We start from the raw sequence: 16,065 nt of genomic DNA on the forward strand, positions 1-16,065 counted from the left end.
TTTTCAACTTGTTGTTTAAGATTATTGACTATTATACTTTCAGTTGCCCAAAATATTATATAATATTAGATACAGTACCTTTGTAGTACTTTTAATTGCTGCACTCTCTCTATATAAAGGCATATTAATCAAAACAGTGTGTCTTAAATAGAATTGAATGTAATTAAAAAGTCTCAGTGATAAATATCAATTATTTATAAAATGAGATCTGAATTTAATTCTGGATTTTCAATTTAACATTGTTTAACGGTATTCAAGATTTTTTATCGCAGAAATTTTGAGAATTTTTTATTTTTTCTAAATGAGAAATTTGCTGGTTTAGAAAATCATAGATTATCAGAATTAAATACATTGATAGCTTTTTTAATAGTATAAAATCTGTTATATAGAGGGAAAAAAATAGATAGTGAGTATTAAAATACAAACATGTTAATATTCTACATGTATTTAGATTCATTATTACGTAATTTGATGAGATGTTATTGATATTAAGCACAACATTTAAAAATATTATTTAAATCAGTTAATTGATCTATATTTATTTTAAAGAATTTGTTTTTAAATTTTTAAGATGAAATATCATACCTTCTCGTATTGTAAGTGCTTGTGGATAAATTATATTAAGGAATTACATCTTCGAACACAGCATAGGTGTTGCTATGCAGTTTAGAATTTTCAAAATTAATTAGAATGGTGATTTGAAATCAATAATTTCATAAAATATTTATGGTATATGCCTTTATATTTAGGTTAATAATGTCTGTTTTAAGGTATTTTGTGTATGCCAATAAAAATTATATTCTTTCAATGCAGAAATATTTTTTAATTATGTTTAATCTTCCTTTTTAACGATGGGAATGGAGAAAGCTATATGTATATGCAATTGTTCAAATGGAGAAATAATCCCAGATTGTTTTTCATCGCCTTAGAAACATAACTATCCTTCATTTTTCATCTCTGAATAGTCGTTGTTCATAATTTCAATGTAAAATAATTCTTAAATATTAATTTAATATTAAAGATAATTTCTTGGTACGGTTTTGGCAGCTGAAAGTATTTATTTTGCACTGAACGCATGTTTCCAAAAATGTTGTTTTTTACACATGTTAATAAAAGAATGAGTTATTTTAGAATATAAGTTCATTGCTTGTTGTGTACATAAATTATTACGGTACTTAACATATTATCCTGTCGACCATGAAAACTGACGATTAAAAAACCCTGAGGGTTGCGCCAGTCATTCCTGCAGAATTCTGAGGAGTTGAGGGCTTTATATAACCAAGGCTGGGGCATTTTGCTGCTTGGTGTAGTCTCTGCGAGTATTAAATTCCACTGCTTCTGTAAGTTATTAAAGTTTTGCCACCCCTAAATTCTGCTGTCTAGTGCGTCATTAACTTTTTCCATCTCTAAATTCTACTGTTACAGGTTTTTCTAAATTCTTAAAATTTTGCCCGCTGGGTTCCTTCGCGCTGGTTGCACCGGCTCTTACGCCGGCTATTAAGTAATCAGTATTCACTCCACTTCGTTTTTGTGCTTCGTAAAAAGGCTTTCGCCAGTTTTTTCTTTTTTATTAGACACCCCCCACACACACCATTTAATCAGAAGGTCTAAAATTCTGTTTAGAAGGCTTTCCGCTATTGCTGTTTTGCCGGCCATATTCAGCTCACCATATCATAACCATTAATGCCCACTTCACACTTTTTTTTTTATTATAGGCTCCTTATAAATAATCCATTGTGTGCTGTTCTGTAGAAGGGGCAGGTTTCAGAATTTAATTAATTTTCAAAATGAAAGAAAAAATGCAGCAATAATAGTTAATTTATGGTCTTATTCATTACAAATACGGACTATTGAAAATTAATCGGTGTTACCTCAAACGAAAGCACAGGTGTTATGAGTGTGTTGTTAAATCACGTTTATTCGTAGCTGGCACTAAATTGCGTTGCTTGGCGACAGCTTCACGGTCGACGGGATAATAAGTAAGTACCATGATTTAGAAAACTGGAAATTTTCAGAATTTTTATTTTTCATAATTTGGGGGGGGGCAGGCGACAATGGGTTGAAAAACTCTAAATTTTTTTCTTTACACCGTTTTAACTGATTAGACGATGAGCAAGAACTTTATTAAGTTATATAGATTTTCAAGGAGGTATTTATGTAAAAATATTCATTGGAATTTTCTTGTTAAAGAAGTAATGTTAACTAAAAAGTGTACCTCACTATAAAGTGTGTCAAAATTTTGAAATGAAAGTTTTTTAATAAATAAGAATTAGTACTATTTATTATGTTATTAAAATAATATGTATATGTAAATGTAGCTTATACTTAAGGTAATAATTTTGGTTTTATTCTGCCGTAATTTTCGTTCTACCACTTGTTTTACATTATAGTAACAAGATTCTCTTGCATTTTTATCTCAGTCGCTTCGGTAAATTATCTCAGGTGTCTTAAAACGAAATGTTACTAGTAATAAGCTGTAAGGACTTTTTTCCTTTTGTACATACTTTTAGTCATAATCATTTGTTGTCTCTTGTGTTTGAATCTTTTTCTTTATTCCTGTTCCTGTACATTCTCATTCATGCTCCATGCTGTCATTGCAGCAAAACATCCGAGTCACCATTGTCATTGTTGAATATAGCTTTGTTACAGCTATCAGTGTTGGTTCCTGATTACTGTTTTGAACAATTGTATTAAGAATAAAATAATAAAAAGCTACCTTAAAATCTGTGTTTTGATTTATTGATTAATTAACTATAGGAAGACTTTGCTACTGCACTAGAAAAATCATCACATTAATAATACAAAACACTTAACAGACTGTTTTAACAATATAAAACACCTCTGAGTAAGGAAACAAAATTCATTTATATTCATAAGAGAAAGAAAAAAGGGAGGGAAGGATATATATTGTAATTAAACTTCCTACGTATGGATTCCCTCTTTTTTGATACTTCTACTAAATTTATATTAGGAGATAATATAATCAATATTTCTTTAGTAAATAAATTATATATATAGTCATATAAAAGAGAAATACACTGCCTTCCAAAATACCATTACAAAAACCATACAAATTACCATTACAATTACCATTACAAAAATGTCAGTAACATTTAAATTCACAGTTTATATTTATGATAATAAAGATGTTTAAGAAAATATTTTAAAAACTATAGCTACCACTTTTATTTTATAGAAGTGAATACTTTTACAGAAGTTGGAGAAAAGATACAAAAATTCTAAGTTCTGTTCACGAATATCGATCTTCAATTGATATAAGTATTTTCGTTGACAATATCCAGGAGAGTCTATCAATGTCCAGGAGAAGTCGTTTGCCGAATTCGTTGAAGTGGCGGGCGATCGGATGGATGGCAATGGGGATGCCGCAAGTTGATGCTGCTAGCCGTCTCAGTGTCTCTTGTAGTGTGGTCAGTTTGAATCCGAGGATTCTGTGTCTAGAAGACATGTTTCGGGCTGACCAAGAGTTACAACACCCACAGAAGATCTTATTTAACTCTTTCGGCCCGAAGGAGGAGCAACATTACTGTGCTTCAGCTCACAGCACATCATTTAGTGGCAACAAGAATCTCAGCTACTACAGTGCGTTGACGCCTGCACAATACAAGTCTATATACAAGACGACCAGTTTTTCGTGCCCCCTTGACCCGAGGAAATACAGATGCCCATTTATATTGGGCAAGAGAACACGTCTCCTGGACCAGTCAACAATGGGCGTCTATTCTCTTCACAGACGAGCCCAGGTTCATAATGGAGAGTGATTCAGGTCGTCAGCTGATTTAAAGTCCTCCTCCAAGGCCGTTGGATGAGCTTAAGCAAAGATTACTCCATACTTCCCATTCCACTGATCGACAACTTAATTGACAGCATGGAACGTCGCTGCCCGCTAATGTGTTGCAACTATGGGTAGACATATTCTTAATTTTGTAATGTTACCACTATGTTTTGTAATGTTACCTAAAAAAAATGTGATATACTGTTTCTCGAAGACTGGATTTCTCTACCAAGAGTGCAATTTTTTGTTGGAATTCATGCTTGGGCTGAACTTTAGAAAAATTATAAGTTGCATTCATTAAAGTATTGTTTAGTGAACAAACATGTCTTCTAATTTTCTTGTTTCTATGTTACCTCATTCTCAAGTTAGACACAAAAAACTTGCTGTTTTTAACTTTTGTAGAGCAGTGTATATATAGAAAATTATATATAGACATACAAAAGAGAAAGGGGGCGAGAATAAGAAAAATACGTCATTTCATTTAACGGCAGCACTCGTCGTTTTTTCACAAACTCAGATGCGTTCTCATCTAGGTAGTTTTAGTTATGTAATTCGCTGACAGTTACAGTGTCATGCTCATTTCCAGCATAATCGTAGATTTTTTTTAGCATTTTGAATGTTAATATCAAGGATTTTTTTTATAAATTTTATTAACTATGCGAAATTTTTTCATGCTTTATAATTCTCCTCCACCAATGGCGAACACAAGTCATCATAAATACATTGGCCATAAGGTCAGAAAGCGTGGTCGCTTTGTTATGGAATACGTGGGCCACCTTTGCCTCCTATGAAGGAACGGACAGTTACAACCATGCCTTCTCCGGGATTCGAACCCGGGCCGTATGACCAGAATGAATAACAGAGGACTATTTCAATATTTTTTTTTAAATTGTTTATTTCTTCATTTTATTTTTGCTTTATTTTATTCATTTTATTTGTTGCTTATAATAGCCTAGAAGGGCTATTAGTCAACTGCAGAATATCCAAAACACGGAATCCAACACCGCTATTCAGCAAGGAGGAAGGAAATAAATTAGTGTGTCATCTAGCAGAGCGGAGTCTGCCAGATTAAGAAGCCCCATTTTCAAGTGGTTCAGAATTCTGCAATGAGTGGATTCTTCATCATGGGACATATAAATAAACTTCCTTGCAATATGACCATTGAACAGAAATCAATGGTACCATCATCCGAAATAATCTGACTCAACAACTGAAAGTAAACTCATCTGGACGCGGGCCCACCAGCGGCCAAGCGGTAAAGTCGCTGAACACTGGTAGTTCGGTCCGAGGTTCGAATCCCGCGAACGGGCTGGCTGCATGGGTGTTTTCGTGGTTTTCCCCATGTGTGACGTGTATACGCACCAGTTTCCCTTAGAAAGTCCTCCACGAAAGGCATCCCTCCTCTTAGGCAGGTAGCCCTAGTGTGCTTTGCCATAATTAAATACACCACACCACATCTGGACGCCGCCTTGTGTACCGTCTGGGCGGCTGTTTTATAAAATTAAACATTGAATACCATATTTAAAAGCTTAGGAAATATTGATTAATTTAGACTATGGATAGCATTAATTGTAAGTAAATGTATTGGATAAGGGAGGGGATTAGAATACCCTTTTCCTACTCAGAAACTTTTGATGTTATCGATGTTAACTCTTTCTGTTTTACCCGGATATTCCCCGTATTTCGTTGCATATGTTTCGTAAACATTTTGCCGCCAATTTACAATTGGAGAGAAAATTTTGTTGTTTAATTTTATTTGAAAAATAATAAAAATTATCGCGGTATACATGAAGATTTCAGTATGTGAATAATTGAATTTAAGAAGAATATAATATGACTACATGTTACATACTCCGTCAAACTTCAGAGAACGAATTCTTGTAACCGCTTTTTACGAAACATCTAGTGAGCGAATTTGCAGTTGAATCCTATTGATCTATTTCAGAAGCCACTCCCATGGTTGCGATATCAGTGTGCACTTAGGATATTTGTCTCCCGGAAACTGTCGGTTTTGGGCTTGAGAATTTCTCGTTTTCCCCGGCTCTTTCATAATTCGACGTTGGTAACTATAAGAAACTGCATTAAAATGTGGTATGCAAATATATTTTAGTTCAGATCATACTTTAAAATGTACTAGAGATGGGCCATTTGAATTCTAAAATTCCACGACACGAAAGGAAAGATTAAAAAAAAAAAAAAAAAAAAAAAATCAGAATTTGAAAGTTTTGAACTTTACACTTTCGAACGCTTGTCAGGTTAGGATTCGAATGGTGAAAAAGTCATTCGAATCCTAATAACCATTAAGCACTTTAATTTAAAACTTTGAGAAGATAGTTTTATTACGTGTGATAGAAGCAGTCATTAAAAAGAAAATAATAATAAAAATACAAAAAAAGAAAAGAAAAGAAAATCTGAAAGGTTTACGTCCAAAGGGACTTTTTTTTTTTTTTTTAAACATTTTGTGTGTTACCTTTATTTATTAAATAGCATGTTCTTCGCATTTAAACCATAAAATTGAGTTCAAGAGCAGTATTGCAAAATAATTTTAAATTGAGCATATCTTCAGAATTTCCGATACACAGTCTCACGCGCTGGAGATAAAAATGTTTTTTTTTCTGTACAACGATGCCATTGCTCGCTTTGAAATTCTTTAGTTTGTTCGTCAAAAATTCGTTGAAGTTTTACAAAATATGAAATCGATAATAAAACAAATTCCAAATTTGGTCTTCCAGATGCCCATATTCGCAGTAGGATTATATCATTCAAATTTGGATGGCGCTAGGTACAGTTGTTTTATCATAATGCGAGAAAAAATCATACATTTATGCAGATTCTTCATTATTTAATTTCTTCAAATATAATACAGGGCGATAATATTTGGTGGCAACAGTTTGAAAAGTGAAACGGACATTCAGAGTGATTCGACGCGAAATCGCTAAACGAAACAATAGTCCCTCAGGTCCTCAGGTTTTTTACTTACAAAGCCCCTTTAAACTAATAATAAGAAGGAAAATGCTTGTTAGTCCAAAGAGGCTTTGTCGTACGACATAAAATTTCAAACAGTTATCGCAACTTTTATTATTAATGTTTCTATAACTGATAAAAATTATGGACCGCTTTTTCTGCTCCTTTGAAAATTAAATATTAATGAATTATTAATTTATTACCAATGATATTATAGTTTAGTTACTTTGAATTGAAGTCAATAAGCTTATGAACATTCAAGTTAAGTCACTGAAGTGTATTTTACTCGCACGACATAAAATTTCAACCAGTTATTACAACTTTTATTGCTAATGATTTTATAACTGATAAAAATTATGGACACCTTTTCTGCTCCTTTGAGAATTAAATACTAATCAATTAATCTAATCATTATATCTTACCTTGTTCATTTACACTTTCGCAGCTGAGGACGATGGTTCGATAAAACCATCGAAACTAGTCCTATGAAAAATTTTAAATTATAACGCTGATTTTTCGTTGTTTGGCTTCTAAGTTAATATTTGTTCGGCGTGTTATTGTATCTTAATTACTAATCAATTGTTAAATTATTTATTACCAATGATATTATGGTTTAGTTACTTTGAACTTTTTAAGTTAATAATCTTATAAACATTCAAGTAAGCCAGGATTATTCAAGTAAGAAGTGTATTTTACTCGTACGACATAAAATTTCAACCAGTTATCGCAACTTTTATTTTTTATGTCCTTATAATTAATAAAAATTATACTTTTTCTGCTCCTTTGAGAATTAAATATTAATCAATTATTAATTTATTTATTACCAATGATATTATAGTTTAGTTACTTTGAACTTTTAAAGTATAATCTTATAAACATTCAAAAAAGTCATTGAAGTGTATTTTACTCGTAGGACATAAAATTTCAACCAGTTATCGCAACTTTTATTATTTAAACTGCTCGACATTGAAAATGCAACACCAAGAAGAAGTGGTCAGAAAGTGATGAAATTTGGAAAAAAGAGACAGCAAGCAGCAATAAGTGATCTTTATTTCAAAATGATAGCCAGAATGCAGGCGTCGGCTCAGTAGGATAGTTGATGGTTGACGGGGGACGTGTGCACCATCTCTTTACCATAATGGTTAATTGGCATATGCAACACGTCCACGTCTATCTAGAGCTGAATGAGTCACACAAGCGCCGTAGGATCACCGCGGACAGCGATGCACGAAGAAACACGTCTAGGCATAGAGTCAATAAGAGTGCGGATGGTGTCCTGAAGGATGGCTCTCCATTCCCTTTCAACCATTTGCCACAGTTCGTCTTCTGAACGAGGCAGGGGCAGAGTCTGCAAACGGCGTCGAATCGCATCCCACACATGTTCGATTGGTGACAGGTCAGGAGAGTACGGTGGCCAGGGAAGCATCTGTATACCTTGCAGAGCATGTTGGCAGATGCGAGCACTGTGTGGTCGGGCGTTATCCTGCTGAAAAATTGCATTAGGCAGCCCCTGAAGGTAGGGGATTGCCACCGGCCGCAGTACATTATCCAAGTATCGTTGGGCCGTCATAGTGCCCTGAATACGAACTAGAGGTGACCTGGAATCGTAGGCAATAGCGCCCCAAACCATTATGCCACATTGTCGCGCGGTGGGGCGTTCCACAGTTACTGCCGGATTAGATCTGTCTCCACGTCGACGCCACACACGTATGTGGCGACTGGGCGACTGTCAATGGATAAATAGAAGCGTGACTCATCTGAGAACACGACGTTTCGCCATTCTGTCATCCATATCGCTCCAGTCCGACACCATTCTAAATGTTGGCGTTTATGCTGTGGGGTCAATAGCAGTCTTCTTAACGGACACCGTGAGTGCAGGCCACGTTCAACCAATCGACGGGAAATGGTTCTGGTCGACACGGGAACATGCAGGATAACTTGCACATGCTGCAGAATCACGGTACAAGTGACTTGCGGGACCGCCACAGCTTGTCGGCGGGTGCGTCGATCCATGCGTACTGACGTCACACTGGCTGCACCTTCGCCCCTCCTTCTTCCCAAATTTCCTTGTTCCAACTATGTTCGCCATAGCCGACGCACCGTGCTCTCATCCATGTGGGTATCAGTTGCTATTTGACGTAAGGACCAACCCTCCCTTCTCAGTTCGATCACCATACCACTCGTAAAATCGTCTATCCGGGTTGGAAGCGCCTTCGTTGACGGCGGCCTGGCATTCTCTTCTATTACACGTATCCTTCGGGACAAAAACTAACTTTTTCGGTAATTCGTCTGGCAGAAATAACGACACGAATATTGCCCATTCTGCACGTTCCTTCCGTTATATCTTACTTCATGTGCGTCGGAGAGCTGAGCATTTCACATCATTCGCATAACTCAGTGACATGCGTCAACTCTAAAATTTGCATAAATTTCTGACCACTCCTGCTTGGTGTTGCATTTTCAATGTCGAGCAGTGTACGTTCTTATAATTGATAAAAATTATGGATAAGTTTTCTGCTCCTTTGAGAAAAAATATTAATCAATTATTAATTTATTTATTACCAGTGATATTATAGTTTAGTTTGAACTTCTGAAGTCAATAATCTTATAAACATTCAAGTAAGCCACTGAAGTGTATTTTACTCGTACGACATAAAACTTCAACCAGTTGTCGCAACTTTTATTATTTTTTATGTTTTCATAATTGATAAAAATTATGGACACTTTTTGTGCTCCTTTGAGGATCAAATATTAATCAATTATTAATTTATTTGTTACCAAAGATATTATAATTTAGTTACTTTGAACTTTTAATGTCAGTAGACAGTCAATAAACATTCATGTAAGTTATTGAAGTGTGTTTTACTCATACGACAAAATTTCAACCAGTTATTAATTTAAGCTAGCACCAGTCAAATTTTTTAGTTTGTTTTAAGAATTCCCAGTAAATCTGTGTTTTAGCAGTTGAACGTTACTGCATAAGAGTCAAGATAACATCTTCAAACAGAAACATTAATATTTAAATCAAATAATAATAGATAAAATTAACTCATAGCTGAAGTTCATTAAGTCTCTTGCCAGTCTTTTGCATGATTTTCACATATGAATTGCCCATTTCATGACTATCGTTTGTGAGGCACACTTTCACTGTATAAAATTTTAGGATATATTTTCTTTGTACAAATCCAAGATTGTTCATAGAATTCGATGAGTTTCTACAGATGTATGCGAATCTGTCTGCGGAGACAGTCGCTTTCATGGTAGTATCTAAGACAGGCAGCAGACAAGCCGCGAGTGCATTTAATTACATTTTGACCGGACAAAGAATGGCAGATAAAACAGCTACCGTATTTCAGACGTTTGAAATCTCATCCCACCATCCAGGGCTACTTTGTTTTCCAGAATGACCGGGATATAAGAATTTCGGTTGCCGAACAAAAATAATCCCAAAGACCAAAAGACAGTGGCGTAGCTAAGGCTTTCAGCGCCCGGGGACACCTAAAGATTTTCTGTGTTCCAAGAATGGAAAACATATCATTCTGTAATGTGTATCATCAATTTGGCGCCCCCTGGATGCTGCGCCCGAGGACGGATGTCCCCCTTTGCCTCACCCTAGCTACGATACTGCCAAAAGATATGTCTACTTTCCAAACGAATTTTGCTTAGATTATCTTTCCGCAGAAGCAGGGACATAGAACAAAAACTAGGCCGAGGGACTAACGAAATCCTTGCCTGCCTATCCACTTGGTCAGTAAGGTAAGAGGTCAGATGCCTCAAATATGTTCTTCTTATCTGTCTTTGTAATACATCTTCAACATTTTTATCAACACAAAATGAGACGTTCTTTTCTCTTGTTCACAAGTGAAAAGTTTTTCAAGTGAAATTACTCACGATTTTTACTATTGGTTGATTTAGAAAATTAAAATTTAATTCTAGCCAATACGCAATTAATTGAATTCCGTTGCAATAAATTCTGAGAACTTCCGCGAAAGGAAATCTAATCTTCTTGAGAAAAATTTGGAAGTCTTTGTTTACATCTGAGAGTGAAACCTATCTTACTTCACAATGGGGAAAAGAATAGCTACCCTCCCAGCCAGCTTTAATTGCCCGCTAAAAACTTTTTACTGAACTTTTCTCACGAGTAACAGTTACCCCCTCCCCCCTGCTGACCAAACCTTCGCAGCATAGCTGCAAAAGACTCTCTTCATGACTTTTCTTTCAGAGACCTACCCTAAATTTCTGAATTCAGAAAAGCTTAAAGACTTCATAAAGCTTTATTTAAGCTTTATTTTATCCATTATTAATGTTAATTTCTTAATAATTCTACGGTTCTACTACTATTCTAATTCTAATTTCTTAATAATTATATCTGCAATCTAATTAAGTCTTTTCTATCAATTGTAATTTGTACATGAATTGTAATTTGAAAATTGTCTGCCTAGAAAAAGATGTTTCATGGATGACTTTCGAGACAAAATTCCCTTTTCTCCGTGTTTATCTCGCATATGTATATAATTACGAAAAATTCATTTAGTGAACATGTTTCAAGATCTGGAGGTAAATCGGCACACCAGCAGCCGAACGGTAAAGTCGCTGAACACGGGTAATTGGGTCCGAAGTTTGAAACCCGCGAATAGGCTGGCTGCATGAGCGTTTTTGTAGTTTTCCTCATGAGTAACGTGTATACGAGCCAGTTTCCTTTAGAAAGTCCTCCACGAAGGCATCCCTTCCTTTAGGCTGATAGCCTTTGAGGCTTTGCCGTAATCTCATAAAATCAGACTAAACCTGGAGGTAAATCAAGGAGCAAGTACGAATATGTTAAGAGGCTCTTACACGCTGTCCACTAGAATAGAGATCTTTTAGAATTATAATGTATTGCTTAAAAACATTTTAAAGCGTGAATTCGCTTAAAATATTAAAACAGAATGAGAAACTATATCTAAAATAAAAATATAAATTTATTTATTTACTTTGGGAAATTTTCGTCGAAATTTCGGCATGAAACTGATTATTATTTTTTTTAACAAGTTAAATCCTCGTTTGTACCATATAGGCTGAAATGGAATTTTAAAATGAGTAATATTCTAACAGTGCAAATAAAAAAAAAAAAAAAAGAAAAAAAAAAAGAAAGAAAAAAAAAAATCAAATTTTTTATTTCTTTTCTTATTTCTAAATTTCTTTATTTCAGTAAAACAAAGTTCTTATCATATCTACCGAGGATTTGAAATTTGCTCTTTCAACCCCATTGGTAATTTTTGAAACGTAAATAATTATGGATTTTAAAACACATCTATAGTCAATATTAATCCTTACTCTTAATACAGTTCTAAAATTACCATTAATTATATTATTAAAAAAAAAAAAAAACGGTTCTGTTTACTTGCTCAATGAATGAAGGTCTAGAGCAGTGATTCTCAAACTTCTTAAAAGTTGCAGCCCCCCCCTAAAGAACGATAAATTTTTTGACACCCCCTATGTGAAAATCCTGTAATTTAGGGTACTGGAAAGGGGGGATCCTGAATTATAAAAGGCAAAAATTTTATGTATTTTTTTTTTTTTTTTTTGAGGAGACTTACACACCAAATTTGTTTAACTCGATAGTTTTGCTCTGGAAGGTAATTAATTACATTCCTTTGGTTAAAACTAAAATGACTAATATATATATATATATCTATATATCTAAAATCTTAAACGCTTTTTCTTGTTTAAAAAATTCTTTATTCTTAATTAAATAATTAAAAAAAGAGCTGCAAAAAATACACTAAACGAGTTATATCAATGAAAAAATTGAGTATGATCAGTGGGATGTTTCTGTTTGGTGTTTCAGAGCCAGTTTATGAACATTCGGTTCAATATTTTTAGAGAGATGAGGGCGCAAGTCCGCGCTTTCCACTATTTGGAGTCGACTTTTTTTTTGTAATTAGATCAGTCACAGCAGAGAATCCTCACTCGACAAGGTAGGAGGAAGAGAAGGCGATTAAAATTTTTTTGTCGATAGTCCACCATCTTCGGTAGAGGCGACTGATGCTAATTTGAAGCCAAAATTCTGTGAGACGATCTCTATTCTGGAAGCTGACTTTCAAATTTTCAGTAGTTGAAAGTTCGACTAGTTCCTCAGTGTGAACCTCAATATTCATAAAAGGGTTCATGATCCATGGAGGGACTTCCAGGGACAAAATATGCTCAAAGCGCTCAACGCATGCGCTGCGATTAATGGCTGCGATATCTGACGCATGCGCTGTGCTGGTTGGGATCGCAGAAAAACTATAATGTCTAGTTCTTCAAGAATATAAATTCGCCTCACCAATCTAAGAAGAAGCTGTCGCTTAAGTTCGTTTTATTGCTGTTATAAATTGTGAGAGCCAGATAATCGATTTAGTAAATTTTTTTGGGAGTTTTAAAATTAAGTTCGAATGGCAAAACGTGCTCATCGCCCCTCTACTGTCGCAAACTAGTTCACCGCCCTTCCGTATCATCATCTTACTGGCTCCGTTGAGAACCAGTGGTCTAGAGCAGGTGTCTCCGAACTACGGCCCGAGGGCCAAATCTGCCCGCGAGATCCGTCCCGCCAGGGGTTTCTTTAAAATAATTTTATAAAATGTAAAGTAACAAAGAATATACACATCTATTTTATACAACTCAGAAATGCGTTGCCTATCATGTACGTTCTTAATAAAACATATTATAAACATTATACAACCGTTTCCAAGTTTACAATGAGTGAAATACAGTAACACTTTATATAAAAAATCTGATGAGGGACACACGACTTCCTCATACATCCTTTAACTTATACACATTTTTTGCCGCAATTCATTTAAACTTATTTCCTCAAATTTTATTAGAGATATATTTCTCATTCAATCAATTTAGTTCTCACTTCGCGACGAGGCAAAAATACATAAAAACTCAAAACATCTCCAAACAAAACAAAAGTTTAAAATGTAAACAAATGGCGACTTCGTTAGGCTTAGTAGCACTTAAACAACTTATAAATTATTTATAATTCTACAACTATTGCATGCAGATTAACTAAAATCATAAAAAAATTTAACTGGAATATAAGAACAACATAACTGAGTCACTTCTAAAGCAAAAAACGCACAATTTACAAACATATAAGAATAAACAAATCTGAGCTCACCTGAGTAGGTATATATATATATGTAAGATAAAAAAATGCAAATCAAAATTATAATTTAAAATGCCTCTTAATTGCTCATTTTTAATTTGGGTACTTTGTCTCTAGTAATAACTTTCTCTAAACTGCGTCATATCTGAAAATGTATTCCGCAATATGTCATCTTGAAACTTCTGCTTTGCCTATAAATTTTAGCCAGTCAGATTAACGAAATATTTTACTATAAATATCGTTGCAATCCGACTACCCTCCATCTTGCTCGGCCTATGCTTGCTGGCTGAAGGACATCTCTTGCTTGGCTGCTTTTGTTAAAAAATGTAATGCGCCATCATCAAAATTGTTGGGTGCAGATTGGCCCCCTTTGTGAAGTGCAACAAGTAATAAAGATATATCTGGACTATCAAGTGATTTTGTGATTCTTCAAAATTAAAATTCAAAAGTTCCCTGCATCTTTTGCTACGTAGTTAATATTTTAATGATCTTCTAATCGTCAATTCATTCGAGACTGCAAAATAATGTCTTCTCTAGTCAAGCATTCATCTTTCATCATTTTACTTACTAAATCTTATCATCACATATATGTAGACTTCTGATGCAGCTGCTGACATCTAAAAAGGGAGGTGGATAGTAACATGAACAAATATCAAAATTAAAATTTCAAAATTTTGTGGCTACTCGTTTTTGAGTTATGCGAGATACATGCATACGTATGTACAAACGTCACGGGAAAAAAAAAAAAAAAAAAAAAAAAAACCTCTCCTTAGTCCAAATATTAATAAAAAAAAATCGCTCAAATTAATTTAAGACCGGCCAGAATGGATATTTTCGCTGAAATATGATATTCGCAATTACAATACGTCTCTTACTTCGTACAAGGAAGTAAAAAATTCTCATTGTACTTTTTAAAAAGAATAAAGGTTTCGTGTGTTACCTTACCTGTTTTCTTAGTAGTATTCTAAGTAGTTTCATAGAAATTTCAGTAGTGATTTTATTTAAATCTTAATTTTTATTTTGTATATGTTGTAATTTATTTAATTTTGGAGATTTTTTTCACACAAAACTTGAACAAAATACGAAATACTTACGAGCAAAAGGTCTGCACCTGGATCAAAATGTAAACAAAACGCACTGATAAATCGATTGAAAAGTAAAGTACATGCTAAACCGAAGAAATCTCTAATATTCTGGGACAAAAATATATTTTTGCAAATGTTTAAAAAACAACTTTAAGAAATTTATGTTAGGTGAAACTGCATGAAAGTCTAAAAAACAAAGCTTTTCGTAAGATCATAGGATATAGATCCAACCGCAAAAATCTCACTGCCTCGTTTAAAAACATGTATGCTGTTCATCATAGTTGCATCGCCATGTTATAATGAATTAAATAGATCTTGGACCTCGAAGCTTCTTGAAAAAGCCAATGTGGCCCGCGGGCTGAAAAGTTTGTAGACCCCTGGTCTAGAACAAAAATTATTTATTATTTGTAAATAAAAAAATCTGATGTGTACACCACATGACTTCCTTATATTGGAATATTAAATTATACGCATTTTTTCTTGCATTTCATTTAAACTTATTGGATTGAATTAAATCTACTTCGCCTACAGCGCATAAACCACAATAGAATAAATGCATTCCTTAAAATTCACTCTAGTATTTGTTTACCATAGCGACACTCTGGCGCTAGATTCACTTAACAGTATTAATAATTATATAACAGTTAACTTATATAATAACTATATAACGGAAACTAAGTTAACTGTTATATAGTCCAATAATTATATAACAGTTAACATATATATTTCGTTCATATTATAACTCATAATGCACAAAATTTATATCATTTAAAGAATAGAATTATCTAATCGTTGCCACATGTTCTATTCAAATACTATAATAAAGCTAGAACGATGTATAAAAGAAATTAAGCAAACAAAACAAAAAAGAAACAGTTTTTCACAGACGATTGAGTATTTCTCATTTAATTAATTCAGTTCTCACTTCGCGAGAAGGCAAAAATACATAAAATCTCAAAATATCTATATTAAAAATTACGACGTAAATCTGAAACACTTATTTCCTCGGAAAAATTCCAGAAAGAATTAAGCATGATTTAATTGGCATTAATAAATGAATGCGTTATCTTTGTTGTTGCGAAGCTGTTTCT

This window comes from Stegodyphus dumicola, chromosome 3, assembly GCF_044657685.1.
Source record: "Stegodyphus dumicola isolate Sdum_Otavi_A_Nest chromosome 3, ASM4465768v1".
Classification (NCBI taxonomy): Eukaryota; Metazoa; Arthropoda; class Arachnida; order Araneae; family Eresidae; genus Stegodyphus; species Stegodyphus dumicola.